Source organism: Oncorhynchus kisutch, linkage group LG12 (genome assembly GCF_002021735.2).
Source record: "Oncorhynchus kisutch isolate 150728-3 linkage group LG12, Okis_V2, whole genome shotgun sequence".
In the NCBI taxonomy this organism is placed as follows: Eukaryota; Metazoa; Chordata; class Actinopteri; order Salmoniformes; family Salmonidae; genus Oncorhynchus; species Oncorhynchus kisutch.
In genome coordinates, this window is record NC_034185.2 from 26,167,437 (window position 1) to 26,181,681 (window position 14,245).

Genomic DNA, 14,245 nt, shown 5'->3' on the forward strand with positions numbered 1-14,245 from the left:
TCAGGGCTTTGTGATGGCCACTCCAATACCTTGACTTTGTTGTCCTTAAGCCATTTTGCCACAACTTCGGAAGTATGCTTGGGGTCATTGTCCATTTGGAAGACCCATTTGCGACCAAGCTTTAACTTCCTGACTGATGTCTTGACATGTTGCTTCAATATATCCACCAAATTTTCCTGCCTCATGACACCATCTATTCTGTGAAGTGCACCAGTCCCTCCTGTAGCAAAGCACCCCCACAACATGATGCTGCCACCCCTGTGCTTCACGGTTGGGATGGTGTTCTTCGGCTTGCAAGCCTCCCCCTTTTCCACCAAACATAATGATGGTCATTATGGCCAAACAGTTATATTTTTGTTTCATCAGACCAGAGGATATTTCTCCAAAAAGTATGATCTTTGTCCCCAAACCGTAGTCTGCCTTTTTTTATGGCGGTTTTGGAGCAGTGGCTTCTTCCTTGCTGAGTGGCCTTTCAGGTTATGTCGATATAGGACTCATTTTTACTGTGGATATAGATGCTTTTGTACCTGTTTCCTCCAGCATCTTCACAGGGTCATCTGCTGTTGTTCTAGAATTGATTTGCACTTTCCGCACCAAAGTACGTTCATCTCTAGGAGACAGAACGCGTCTCCTTCCTGAGCGGTATGACGGCTGCGTGGTCCCATGGTGTTTATACTTGCGTACTATTGTTTGTACAGATGAACGTGGTACCTTCAGGCATTTGGAAATAGCTCCCAAGGATTAACCAGACTTGTGAAGGTCTACAATTCTTTTTCTGAGGTCTTGGCTGATATATTTTGATTTTCCTATGATGTCAAGCAAAAAAAACCTGAGTTTGAAGGTAGGCCTTGAAATACTTCCACAGGTACACCTCCAATTGACTCAAATGATTAGCCTATTAGTCAATTAGCCTATCAGAAGCTTCTGAAGCCATGACATAATTTTCTGGAATTTTCCAAGCTTTTTAAAGGCACAGTCAACTTAGTGTATGTAAACTTCTGACCCACTGGAATTGTGAAACAGTGAATTATAAGTGAAATAATCTGTCAGTAAACCATTGTTGGAAAAATGACTTGTGTCATGCACAAAGTAGATGTCCTAACAGACTTGCCAAGATTATAGTTTGTTAACAAGAAATTTGTGGAGTGTTTGAAAAACTAGTTTTAATGACTCCAACCTAAGTGTATGTAAACTTCTGACTTCAACTGTATATAGAGAGGGATGGGAGAGAGAGAGAGAGAGAGGAGAGAGAGTATATATATCGAGAGAGATGGGGGAGAGAGAAAGAGAGAGAGAGAAGATAGGGAGCCAGAAAGAGAGAGAGAGAGAATAGAGACAGAGAGAGAGAGAGAGAGACACAGAGAGAGAGAAGATGGAGAGCCACAGAGAGACAGAGAGACACACACAGAGAGTAGACAGATGGAGAGACACAGAGACACAGAGTGAGAGAAGATAAACAGAGAGACAGAGAGAGAGAAGACAGAGACAGAGACAGAGACAGAGAGGTCATGAGCAGGTGAGCTCCTGCATTTTTCAGCATGTTATTGGAAAAATATAGATTTGGAGTTAGATAAACTTAGATTTTTTTAGGCAGGGACATGTACAGGATTCTACCCTCTACCTTCACACCAGATCAAAACTCAAAAACCTGCAACCTGATTTTGGACAGAATTACAGAATTACCTGGAAGGCATAAGCTATACAGCAAATGCTCTGGCAAACAAACAGAAAACACCATCCAACCTGGAACTGCGTGAGTAATGTTTAGTCTGAAGCAATATTTTATATTCAAAAGCCAAGAAGAGAAATACATTACAATGATATATTTGACATTATTAGGACTGAATGCTGAGTTGGACTACCAAGCCTGCTAGGACAAGGAGTTGGACTACCAAGCCTGCTAGGACAAGGAGTTGGACTACCAAGCCTGCTAGGACAAGGAGTTGGACTACCAAGCCTGCTAGGACAAGGAGTTGGACTACCAAGCCTGCTAGGACAAGGAGTTGGACTACCAAGCCTGCTAGGACAAGGAGTTGGACTACCAAGCCTGCTAGGACAAGGAGTTGGACTACCAAGCCTGCTAGGACAAGGAGTTGGACTATCAAGCCTGCTAGGACAAGGAGTTGGACTACCAAGCCTGCTAGGACAAGGAGTTGGACTACCAAGCCTGCTAGGACAAGGAGATGGACTACCAAGCCTGCTAGGACAAGGAGTTGGACTACCAAGCCTGCTAGGACAAGGAGTTGGACTACCAAGCCTGCTAGGACAAGGAGTTGGACTACCAAGCCTGCTAGGACAAGGAGTTGGACTACCAAGCCTGCTAGGACAAGGAGATGGACTACCAAGCCTGCTAGGACAAGGAGATGGACTACCAAGCCTGCTAGGACAAGGAGTTGGACTACCAAGCCTGCTAGGACAAGGAGTCGGACTACCAAGCCTGCTAGGACAAGGAGTTGGACTACCAAGCCTGCTAGGACAAGGAGTTGGACTACCAAGCCTGCTAGGACAAGGAGTTGGACTACCAAGCCTGCTAGGACAAGGAGTTGGACTACCAAGCCTGCTAGGACAAGGAGTTGGACTACCAAGCCTGCTAGGACAAGGAGATGGACTACCAAGCCTGCTAGGACAAGGAGTTGGACTACCAAGCCTGCTAGGACAAGGAGATGGACTACCAAGCCTGCTAGGACAAGGAGTTGGACTATCAAGCCTGCTAGGACAAGGAGTTGGACTACCAAGCCTGCTAGGACAAGGAGATGGACTACCAAGCCTGCTAGGACAAGGAGTTGGACTACCAAGCCTGCTAGGACAAGGAGTTGGACTACCAAGCCTGCTAGGACAAGGAGTTGGACTACCAAGCCTGCTAGGACAAGGAGTTGGACTACCAAGCCTGCTAGGACAAGGAGTTGGACTACCAAGCCTGCTAGGACAAGGAGTTGGACTATCAAGCCTGCTAGGACAAGGAGTTGGACTACCAAGCCTGCTAGGACAAGGAGTTGGACTACCAAGCCTGCTAGGACAAGGAGATTGGACTACCAAGCCTGCTAGGACAAGGAGTTGGACTACCAAGCCTGCTAGGACAAGGAGTTGGACTACCAAGCCTGCTAGGACAAGGAGTTGGACTACCAAGCCTGCTAGGACAAGGAGTTGGACTACCAAGCCTGCTAGGACAAGGAGGATGGACTCCAAGCCTGCTAGGACAAGGAGATGGACTACCAAGCCTGCTAGGACAAGGAGATGGACTACCAAGCCTGCTAGGACAAGGAGTTGGACTACCAAGCCTGCTAGGACAAGGAGTTGGACTACCAAGCCTGCTAGGACAAGGAGTTGGACTACCAAGCCTGCTAGGACAAGGAGTTGGACTACCAAGCCTGCTAGGACAAGGAGTTGGACTACCAAGCCTGCTAGGACAAGGAGTTGGACTACCAAGCCTGCTAGGACAAGGAGTTGGACTACCAAGCCTGCTAGGACAAGGAGATGGACTACCAAGCCTGCTAGGACAAGGAGTTGGACTACCAAGCCTGCTAGGACAAGGAGTTGGACTACCAAGCCTGCTAGGACAAGGAGATTGGACTACCAAGCCTGCTAGGACAAGGAGATGGACTACCAAGCCTGCTAGGACAAGGAGTTGGACTACCAAGCCTGCTAGGACAAGGAGATGGACTACCAAGCCTGCTAGGACAAGGAGTTGGACTATCAAGCCTGCTAGGACAAGGAGTTGGACTACCAAGCCTGCTAGGACAAGGAGATGGACTACCAAGCCTGCTAGGACAAGGAGTTGGACTACCAAGCCTGCTAGGACAAGGAGTTGGACTACCAAGCCTGCTAGGACAAGGAGTTGGACTACCAAGCCTGCTAGGACAAGGAGTTGGACTATCAAGCCTGCTAGGACAAGGAGTTGGACTACCAAGCCTGCTAGGACAAGGAGTTGGACTACCAAGCCTGCTAGGACAAGGAGATGGACTACCAAGCCTGCTAGGACAAGGAGTTGGACTACCAAGCCTGCTAGGACAAGGAGTTGGACTACCAAGCCTGCTAGGACAAGGAGTTGGACTACCAAGCCTGCTAGGACAAGGAGTTGGACTACCAAGCCTGCTAGGACAAGGAGATGGACTACCAAGCCTGCTAGGACAAGGAGATGGACTACCAAGCCTGCTAGGACAAGGAGTTGGACTACCAAGCCTGCTAGGACAAGGAGTTGGACTACCAAGCCTGCTAGGACAAGGAGTTGGACTACCAAGCCTGCTAGGACAAGGAGTTGGACTACCAAGCCTGCTAGGACAAGGAGTTGGACTACCAAGCCTGCTAGGACAAGGAGTTGGACTACCAAGCCTGCTAGGACAAGGAGTTGGACTACCAAGCCTGCTAGGACAAGGAGATGGACTACCAAGCCTGCTAGGACAAGGAGTTGGACTACCAAGCCTGCTAGGACAAGGAGATACAGCTTCAATTAGCACTGACGTGTCAAGTGAGAGGAGTCAGAGCCCTTTAGCCCAACAACAGGAGAATCAAACAGGCTACTCCATCCAAATGCAGAGGGATTTGAATCTGTCTCCTGCAGTTCAGAGGTAAATAAAATACATTACCCTCTGTATGTAAAAATGATAAGGCAAGAAAAGAGTGCAAAATGGAGCTCCTTATGGAAAATCAAGAGACACTTTTTGCTGACTTGTAAAAATGAGAACATAAGCAACTTAATCTTCCACACAGACCATCCCCTGGCATGGCTCAGTGCTATATTAACACACTACCTCTCTGTTAAGAGGGGGGGGGGGATTAAATTAGATATTAGGATACTAGACAATGAGGACTCTGAGTCAGCTAATATAAATCTCAGTTTCAGCTGGACTTTCACCTAATCAAAGAATTAGCCCAGCAGGAGAAGCTCTCCCTTGAGAAAGATACCCGCACCCCGAGCCGGTCAGACCAGACCAGACCAGACCAGACCAGACCAGGGAAGTCACAGAATACTACTCCCTCATTGAAATGAAGGTTAAATTCACCCAGCTGGAGGTAAGGCAGGTGGAGCTGGAACAGCAGATGATTACACTCCAGTCAGCACAGACCCAGACAACAGTCCAGCACCCCCTTAACCAGACCTGGAAAGCTGGTGGAGAGAGACATATCTGCACTCTGGACTGTAGTGAGACAACATCTACAGGAGAAAGAGCAGGAGCAGGAGAAGAACTGAGCACTAGAGGAGAGGATCAGATTGCTGGAGGAGAGGGTGAGAGGGATGACGTGTGACAGAGAACAACCTACTATAGAGAGGTGGCCACCCTCGCAGAGAAGCCAGCAGAACAGCCCACCTGAGCTTCCGAGAAAAGTCTCGACACCATAGCAGAACAGTCCACCCCTGACCATAGCGTCGACATCACAGTGGGACAGACAAATGAAGAATCCCAAGCCAAGGGGATCTCACCCCCTCTGAGCACACCCCCTGTCAGCCACCCTGATAGCCCTCCTGACAACCCCCCCACACCCACTGAGGACAAACACAAGACACAGATTGTACTCCTTATGGACTCAAATGGGAAATATATACAAGAAAATAATATTTTTCCCAAACACAGAGTGTCTAAACCCTGATGTCCAAACACCCAGCGCACCCTAGACCTTCTGTCTGAGGACCAACTAGGGTCACCCAGCCACATAATAATACACAGGCACAAACGACCTGAGAGCAGAGCAGGAAAGGGTGGCCACAGCACTCAAGGTAGTGATTGAAAAAGCTTCTACTTTCCCCAACGCACAAGTGGTTATCTCCACCCTGCTACCACAAAAAGACTTCCACCCTGCTACCATACAGCGGGTAAACACAAGTATTTCCCCTGACTGTGGTGACAGCATACCCTCCCCCATATGCCCCCCTAGCCACAACTATGACAACATAATCAACAAAAACGGGTCACAACTTCTGCAGCTCTATCGCACGCTGGGTATGTACATAGTCAATGGTAGGCTTCAAGAGGACTCCTATGGTAGGTACACCTATAACTCATCGCTTGGCAGTAGTTCTGTAGACTACTTTATCACTGACCTCAACCCAGAGTCTCTCAGAGCGTTCACAGTCAGTCCACTGACATCCCTATCAGACCACAGCAAAATCACAGTCTACTTGAACAGAGCATTACTCAATCATGAGGCATCGAAGCGAAAGGAACTGAGTAATATGAATAAATGCTATAGATGGAAGGAATGTAGTTTGGAAACCTACCAAAAAACAATTGGGCAACAACAAATTCAATCCCTTTGTAATGGTCGTCGTCGGTGGAAGAAGGTGAGGACCAAGCTGCGGCGTGGTATGTATCCATATTTATTAAATGAACACTGAAATAACAAATTAACAAAGAGAAACGACCGAAAACAGTTCTAGCTGGTGCAGACACACAACAGAAAACAGAAAACAATCACCCACAAAACAATAGAAAACAGGCTACCTAGATATGGTTCTCAATCAGGGACAACAATTGACAGCTGCCTCTGATTGAGAACCATACCAGGCCAAACACAGAAATAGCAAATCATAGAAAAACTAACATAGACAACCCACCCAACTCACGCCCTGACCATACTAAAACAAAGACATAACAAAAGAACTAAGGTCAGAACGTGACACCCTTTTAGACATCTTCGTGGACAAAAAGTTCCACTGTAATAGTGAAGGTGTAAACTTGGCAGTAGAAAATCTTAACAGTATATTTGACCTGTCAGCTTCCCTATCAAATCAAAAAAATCACAAATAGAAAACCGACGAAAATGAACAACAATGACAAATGGTTTGATGAATAATGCAAAAATCTAAGAAAGAAATTGAGAAACCTGTCCAACCAAAAACATAGAGACCCGGAAAACCTGAGTCTACACCTTCACTATTGTGAATCACTAAAACAATACAGAAATACACTACGGAAAAAGAAGGAACAGCACGTCAGAAATCAGCTCAATGTAATTGAAGAATCCAACAAACAACAACACGAAGAATGGAGATGCATGGGTAAACCACTTCTCTAATCGTTTTGGCTCTATAACAAAGAACAAACATATACAACAAAAACAAAAACATATACATGATCAAAGACAGATCTTAGAATCAACTATTAAAGACTACCAGAACCCACTGGATTCTCCAATTACATTGAATGAGCTACAGGACAAAATAAAAACCCTCCAACCCAAATATACAGACAACAAATTCCTATTGGCTATACTAAAACTCTTTAACATCATCCTTAGCTCTGGCATCTTCCCCAATATTTGGAACCAAGGAACCAAGGACCCCAATCCACAAAAGTGGAGACAAATTTAACCCCAATAACCATGGGATGTGTCAACAGCAACCTTGGGAAAATCCTCTGCATTATCATTAACAGCAGACTCGTACATTTCCTCAGTGAAAACAATGTACTGAGCAAATGTCAAATTGGCTTTTTGCCAAATTATCGTATGACAGACCACGCATTCACCCTGCACACATTAATTGACAAACAAACAAAACAAAACAAAGCAAAGTCTTCTCATGCTTGTTGATTTCAAAAAAGCCTTCGACTCAATTTGGCATGAGGGTCTGCTATACAAATTGATGGAAAGTGGTGTTGGGGGAAAAACATACGACATAAAATAATTAATGTACACAAACAACAAGTGTGCGGTATAAATAGGCAAAAAACACACGCATTTCTTCCCACAGGGCCATGGGGTGAGACAGGGATGCAGCTTAAGCCCCACTCTCATCAGCATATATATCAACGAATTGGCGATGGCACTAGAAAAGTCTGCAGCACCCGACCTCACCCTACTAGAATCTGAAGTCAAGTGTCTACTGATGATCTGGTGCTTCTGTCACAAACCAAGGAGAGCCTACAGCAGCACCTAGATCTTCTGCACAGATTCTGCCATACCTGGGCCCTGACAGTAAATCTCAGTAAGACAAAAATAATGATGTTCCAAAAAAGGTCCAGTTGCCAGGACCACAAATACAAATTCCATCTAAACACCGTTGCCCTAGAACACACACAAAACTATACATACCTCGGCCTAAACATCAGTGCCACAGGTCACTTCCACAAAGCTGTGAACGACCTGAGAGACAAGGCAAGAAGGGCATTCTATGCCATCAAAAGGAACATAAAATTCAACATACCAATTAGGATCTGGCAAAAAAACACTTGAGTCAGTTATAGAACCCATTGCCCTTTATGGTTGTGAGGTCTGGGGTCCGCTCACCAACCAAGAATTCACAAAATGGGACAAATACCAAATTGAGACTCAGCATGCAGAATTCTGCAAAACATATCCTCTGAGGACAACATAATACACCAAATAATGCATGCAGAGCAAAATTAGGCCGATACCCACTAATGATCAAAATCCAGAAAAGAGCCGTTCAATTCTACAACCACCTAAAAGGAAGCGATTCCCAAACCTTCCGTAACAAAGCCATCAGTGATGTACTTATTAAGATAAGGTGGACTGTCTGTATTTCCAGACGGAAAAGAGGTAGATAAATTAGCTTGGACAAACTGACAAGAAAATAAAACGAAACAACCTCACAAAACATTTGATTTATCGAGCCGGCAGAAAGCTTTTGGATAAACACAAAGGGAATTGCTCTGGGTTGTCAAGACTCGTAAAGCATTTGTGCGACGTGGAAAAATAAACTGGAATAAAATCAAGCGGAGGCTGCTGAGCTTTCAAGAGTTTACAGATGAGGCAGGGCTGAAGACAAAGTAAATGCTAAATGGGTGTTTATTCATGTCCCAGCGCTCATGTAACTCTGAAAACATCCCTCTGTGTGTGTGTGTGTGTGTGTGTGTGTGTGTGTGTGTGTGTGTGTGTGTGTGTGTGTGTGTGTGTGTGTGTGTGTGTGTGTGTGTGTGTGTGTGTGTGTGTGTGTGTGTGTGTGTGTGTGTGTGTGTCTGACGTACTATATTACACTGCCCCAAGTTCCCACAGATAAATACAGTGGACATCATCAACCTAACTGATGCAGCAAACTATGGTATCAAACTATGGTATATTTTTCCTTTCAAGGCAGAATGGTGATGTTATTCTCTCTCTCTGTCTCTCTCTGCAGAACAGGCAGAGAACCCATCCAACAGAAAGGAGTGGGGAGGAAATGCTAAATGTAAGTCTGCCAGCCTGGCCAGATCACACAAAGCTAAATGTAAGTCTGCCAGCCTGGCCAGATCACACAAAGCTAAATGTAAGTCTGCCAGCCTGGCCAGATAACACAAAGCTAAATGTAAGTCTGCCAGCCTGGCCAGATAACACAAAGCTAAATGTAAGTCTGCCAGCCTGGCCAGATAACACAGAGCTAAATGTAAGTCTGACAGCCTGGCCAGATAACACAAAGCTAAATGTAAGTCTGCCAGCCTGGCCAGATAACACAAAGCTAAATGTGAATAAGCACAGAAACATATTTAACTGCACTCAATGGCTAAGCTGTTGCGTAGTCACCATGTTTATGCAAGCCATTGACGCATTCCCTACTAGGAAGTCTGCAGAACCCCTCCATTCTGAGGCTATTTCTGACTTCAGGTCTCAGTTCAGTAGCTAAATATACCCTGGTGCCTGCCTATTACCTGTACCCTTGTCTTACACTGGGCTAACCCACAGAGACTCTATGAGTCATACTGTTGCATCCCCCCAGGGCCTGTCTGCCTGGCTATACAGGACCGGATGTAATGCTACATGAATGAATGGTGTGAGGAACTAGTTTATAACATGCTACTGAGAATGATGGAATGAGATTTCCATAACACTACCAGGCTCATCATCACTGTAGTCCAGCTCAATAGGCCTAATTAACCTTGGCTGGATGGATCCGGTCTCTCTCTCTCTCAGCAGTGACAAGAGTGACCAGTTAAAGGCCATTGTAGGGTAAAGTTAAAACAAACGGTCCCTCTGCTACTTCACAGCTAATAAAGGTCTACACTCCACCACAAAGCACAGAGGGCAGGTCAGACCATTGCACTGTACAGTACGTCCTGGTCTCACTCACTCGCGCACACACACACACACACACAGACACACAGACACACACACAGACACACACACACACACACACACACACACACACACACACACACACACACACACACACACACACACACACACACACACACACACACACACACACACACACACTCCTCCAGCACAGCTGCATCCAGCTGGTCCCATCAGCCTCTCTCCCTCTCTCCTTCCCAACATTCATCAATTTATAGATTTTCCACTTGTATGGGCCTGGAGCCGGATGTGGCAAAGCTCCTCCTCATTGTGATAAGTGACTGGCTGAGCAACAACACAGCCCTTTTGAGTTACACAGAGCAGGAACACACTGGACTTAAACAACAAACACTAGTGGAATTCAATCCAATCTGGATCCTAGCCTGGACTTCAAATCAAATCTTTCCCATGGACAAATAAACCACAGAATGGTTTGGGATTGTAAAACCACAGAGCTATTAGGTAGACTCCCCTCACAGGTAGAACTACATGAGCATGGGCTGTCATTTGTAAAGGAATCCAATTGCCTGAACATAGCTACAGAGAGTCCAGCAGAACTACACCCTAGTCTAGTTCCCAGCCGTGTCATACTCTGAAACACAGCGCATCTCCATGTGCACCACAGCGTCTATGTTTTCCCCATGTCTCCCTTTCTATTCAGGAGGTCTCAGGGAGTTCCCACTAGACTCTGAGGAACATATATTATCAACATGACTAAATGGCTTGGCATTAGGACTGAACCACACATATTTGTCATTCCTTACAAATTGTTATCAGACGGTTCTATAAAACCCAGTGCTAAACAGTCTTTCAGGAGGAAGCCATTTTGATCCAGTCTACATAAGCTTACATGATGACAGCATCGGAGCTGTGTTGATCTCTGTGTTTGAGGTGATCAGCTATCTACTGCGAGAGCTACTCAGGTGACCAGTAAAGCATGCCAACTCTGTTCCAGACAAGCCTGCCACCTGGTGCTCCGGCCCAGAATGCATTCCACAGAGCTCTGAAACAGAATGGCATGGCTCCAGAAAGATATGGCATTACAATGGTACAACAACAAGAACATAGCAGGGTTGGGTTGGATAGGTTCACCCCTACCCCCACAGCCTCCCTCCCTCCCTTCCCCAATTACCATCCACCTCTCTTCCCAACCTGACTGACAGCCCCACAGCGTCTTCCCTGATCCACAGCTGGTAGCCTAAGTGGTTGGAAACTAGGTAGGGGCGTGTGTGTGTGTGTGTGTGTGTGTGTGTGTGTGTGTGTGTGTGTGTGTGTGTATATGTGTGTGTGCGTGCGTGCGTGTGTGCATGAGTGCGTGTATTCTTGGGTTCGTGTCTGCATGCGTGCGTGTGCATTTGTGTGCATGCATTCATTTGTCTGTGTATGCCTGTTTGTGCTTCATGCCTGTCAGGGCTGTGGCCCAGCATCTGTGACTGTGCCCCCCAGGGCCTAGAGGCAGCGCCAGTCACCCTGCAGGGCCGGAGTCTGACGATGTGATGACACATAGCGACGCCCTGCCATGTGCGTCAGCAGCCAAGAACACACACATATCTCCTCCTCCCTCTCTTACTCTTCCCACCCTGGCTTGTCTCCATATTTCTCTCATTGTATTTCTCTCATTCTCTGCCTCTAAATATTAAAAAGCTTTGGACAAAAACCAATAGTTCAACTCAAAACAACATTTTACTAAATTTTAGGGTTTTACTGCACAAATCCAATCACAAGAGGTAAGACAGTCAATACATATCCTTATCAAAAAGACAATCAATACATATCCTTATTAAAAAGACAGTCAATACATATCCTTATCAAAAAGACAATCAATACATATCCTTATCAAAAAGACAGTCAATACACGTCCTTGTCAAAAAGACAATCAATACCCGTAGCAAAAAGACAATCAATACATATCCTTATCAAAAAGACAGTCAATACACGTCCTTATCAAAAAGACAATCAATACCCGTAGCAAAAAGACAATCAATACATATCCTTATCGAAAAGACAATCAATACATATCATTATAAAAAAGATGGTCGATGCATATCATTATAAAAAAGACAGTCAATACATATCCTTATCGAAAAGACAGTCGATACATATCCTTATCGAAAAGACGGTCGATACATATCCTTATCGAAAAGGCAGTAGATACATATCCTTATCGAAAAGACAAGTCGATACATATCCTTATCAAAAAGACAGTCGATACATATCCTTATCAAAAAGACAGTCTTATGGAAACTAGTTAGGAACTGTGAATGGCAGCTCCTCAGAGTCAGTATGTGTGTGTGTATAGTGTGTTAATATGATATACTGTATGTCTGTCTCAGGAAGCTGTTATTCAGGACCTAGGAGAGCTCACACACACACACACACACACACACACACACACACACACACACACACACACACACACACACACACACACAGCTCCCAGAGGTGAAGGTTGTGAGTGCGAGCCACTTCCTGTCGCTGCTCTGTGGAGGTGATTATGGCCTGGCTATCAGCCCTGGGCCAGAGGGATGCTCACTCACTGGATATTTCCATCTACTTTCCTTCGCACAGGAGCAGGGCAGGAAGCTGCCAGCACACGCACACGCACGCACACATGCACACACACACACGTGTGTGCGTAGACAAGTCTTGGGCGGGCCACTTAGGTCCAAACAGTAGAAAAATTAAAATAATGTTTGGGACAAAAATATATAAACGGATACAAAGTATGTTGAAGCGATAATGGACAAAGAGAATGCAGATAATTAGGATTAAAACAGCATTGTTCTCTCTCAGCTCCAGGGAAAAATGGATAGAATTGTGGGACATTTACTTTAAAACAGTACCCCTGCCAAGACAGGGACCTCTAAAATGTTCTTGCCCAGGGTCAGGACCAAATTCAGCCTGCCGAAAGACCACCACACCCATTACCACCGGCCCACCCCCCCATCCACACCTACCACCTAAGCCATTTTTTGATCCAGAAGAAACCCTGCTCTTACCCAACAAATACTTCAGAAAACTCTGCCATTTCCTCCACTACCAGCACAATACCATGACTCCCTTACAGCTGAAAACATCTCCAGTCAATACGTTTGAATAATACAATCATTTGGTGGGTGCTTATATTTGTCTACTGGAAAGATTCGATATCATTCCATACTACATCATGAAGCACCCCGTGAAAAGCCTAAAGCCATGAGTAGCTGTGGCAGTCTATAACTGGATAGTATTGATGAGTATGTGTAGTGTGTTTGAGAGCTGTCCCATATTTGCTTCACCCAGAAGCATTTGTTGTGGAATCAGCAGTGCGGTGTGACCTTGTGACCTTCGCGTCACAGACATTGCAGGGTATGACAATAACAAGGCATGCACACACACACACACAGCCTGTACATACACACTTTACACCACAGTAACCGAAGATGGAAAAACCTAGCATTATAATTATTCTACCACAAGGTAGTAGTAGTACAGTATGTGCATGATATTATGGAGAATTGACCAGTTTTGTATTTTTTGCATAGTTGATACTAGTTTGGTTGTGATTTATTGTACAAGGGAACATAAGATTGTTGTGTCCGGTTTGTGGCAGACCGCATCCAGAATGTGACCTCTATAACAGGTCAGTCTCAACAGATAGAGCCTTGTCACCATCATAAGAAGCATACACATAGCACCTGAGAGGATTCTGATTCAATCACTAGCTGTCTGGTGTTCTTGAGCTTTCATGATAGAGTGAACCAAACGGAATTGTAAAGGTATCTCTCTCTCCCTCTCCACAGAATTGGTGTTTGCAGATACTGATGTGTACAAACTATAGACATGGTACAGCAACAGGACTCCTGAGGCTAATAATTAACCCATGTGTGTGTGTGCGCGTAGCTGCACATCATCCATTGCAACAACATTAGCATAAGCTAGATAATCTTTCAACCCAGAAGACAGACTGCAAGTTGTTCTCAGATATCACCAAAAATACAATAAAAAACAGATTTGTTATTCAGTTTATTAATGACTTGTTCCCAGGTCGTTGAGATAGCTAAGCAAATACAGCAATGTGTTTTTAATTAGAATGATTTGTCATTTCATTAGGAACCAGACCGTCAAGGATGATTTGAGTCAGATCTCTTGTAAGCCTTTTCCCACAGTCACTAAACACCAACTCTAACACACATCCACTCAAACAGACAGCGTTCTTCATCTACTGTCATTCATTTGTTCAGCTTGACGACATTTCAGC

General features: G+C 45.2%; 1 protein-coding gene across 2 annotated transcripts in view; it reads right to left on the minus strand.

Annotated features, from left to right (window-relative positions):
* LOC109900784 (calcipressin-2) overlaps positions 1 to 14,245 on the minus strand; it is a 119,919-nt gene that overhangs the window by 92,113 nt on the left and 13,561 nt on the right. The window lies entirely within an intron of this gene.